The 1,807-nt window shown below is 42.9% G+C and overlaps 1 protein-coding gene across 5 annotated transcripts in view; it reads left to right on the top strand.

The window, feature by feature from the left end:
* ARHGAP29 (Rho GTPase activating protein 29) overlaps window positions 1-1,807 on the top strand; it is a 160,462-nt gene that overhangs the window by 67,814 nt on the left and 90,841 nt on the right. The window lies entirely within an intron of this gene.

The following is a 1,807-nucleotide window of genomic DNA, read 5'->3' as shown; positions in this document are numbered from 1 at the left end:
CTCCCCCCCGCTCCGCGGCGCGGGCGAGGGGCGGCGGCCGCTCGGGCTCGGGCTCGCCCGCCGCCGGCTCTCGCCCTTCTTCTGTCTGAACCTTTCTCTCCCGCCGCTTCCCCTCCATGGCAGGGCGCTCTTCCCTTCTGCTGGGGTTGCACGCAGCAGCAGAGGAGAAACTTCTGCTAAATAGCTCTGAAAGCAGCTTTAAAAGGTGATGGCACTGACAAAGCCTGCACCTGTGGGGGGACCAGATCCCATGCTACTGCTTCTCTTCTGGTTTTGAAACCCTTGGGACCCATTAAAAGAAATGGGTTTCTCTTCAGTGACTATGAAAATGTTGCTTGAGTCCCAGGAGTAGCAGATCCCACGCTCCTTAAAATAAGGAAGGGGCTCTGCCACAAGCAGGGTTGCGAAGTAGCTTTCTGGTCATGAGAGTGAAGGAGGTTGCACAAAGGTTTTGCTCAACACTTTGTTAAATGTAAACTTTGCCTACCGCTGGCCTTCGTCAGAGGCGGTTTCTTTGCCTGTAATTGTGCAGTCGAATTTCTTTAAAAAAAGAAAGGGGGGAAAAATAATTGAATTTCATAAAAGTGCTGCTCATCACATTGCACAGCGGAAGAATTCAGGACATGTGATATGGCTTTGAAACGTGGCTTCTTCAGCTTGAACTTATACAGCTATGAGTATGATGCTATACTGTGGCTAATATCTGCAATTTAATTTTATAATAAGCCTTTGGGTAATGTGCATGGTTTAAATTTACTTCTTCACCTACATGCAAACACCTCAGCAATCCAATTCTTAACCAGTGTGTTAGCTTTCTTTGATAAAGCTAAACATACAGTGTAAACATAGTATTTTCTCCTTTTAGTGTTTAGGGCAGGGGTGGGCAAAATGCTGCCGGCAGGCCAGATATGGCCCGCCAAGCCATTCTATCTGGCCTGCAGGGCCCCTAAAAAAATTTAAAAATTAATATTTATCTGCCCTGGGCTGCCTGTCATGCGGCCCTTGATGGCTTGCCAAAACTTAGTAAGTGGGCCTCCGCCCAAAATAATTACCCCCTAAACCAGGGGCGGGCAATAGTAGGCATTGTGATTAGTTGCTGGAGCTGTACCTGACTTTGCCACCTGGAGCTTGATGCTGTGAAATGAATTACTTCACTTGGCATAATGAAGTAGCCATAGCTCTTTTTTCTTAAATGGATGCAGATGATTGCTTAGTTCTATCAACATGCTTGCTTCAGCTTTCCTTGTGTGTAAAATTTGTAATTGTGCTAAAGTTTTAAAATAAAATAAAACCTTTCAACTGATAAATAAAATCAACTTAACTGAAATTTTGCAGATTGTATCTGATATTAGAGAAGTTGCCTTTTGAAAAATTATTAGCCTCTTCATCTTCTGTTTTAACAAGTTATCTCTTAAAAAAATGCAGTTATTTTTAACATTTCACGTTGCTGTTGAATGTTCATCTTTTTCAGAACACTTTTCTTTTTTCCAGCAAACATTAGTAAGTCAAAGAACGCTAAACCTGGTTTATGTTATGAAAATTTAGCATCACTGAATGTGGTGGCCTCTGAGTTTACCAGCTGACAGGATGCTCAATATCACTTGGTGACTGAGATTGGGCAGAGCACTGAACAGGAAGAGTAGTTTCTTGGTAATTTTTACATAACTTCTAGCAACCGTGTTCAGTTTTGATAAAATTTACAGTGCAAAACAGACCTCAGTCTGCATTACAAAGATGAGTATTAGGACTTCAGGAGCAAACAAACCAGGAAGCAAGTGACCTGGAATGAGTTACGGAAGTTATATTT

The sequence above is a fragment of the Alligator sinensis genome, unplaced genomic scaffold, assembly GCF_000455745.1.
Source record: "Alligator sinensis unplaced genomic scaffold, ASM45574v1 scaffold199_1, whole genome shotgun sequence".
In the NCBI taxonomy this organism is placed as follows: domain Eukaryota; kingdom Metazoa; phylum Chordata; order Crocodylia; family Alligatoridae; genus Alligator; species Alligator sinensis.
This window is presented reverse-complemented; position numbering and strand designations above follow the sequence as displayed.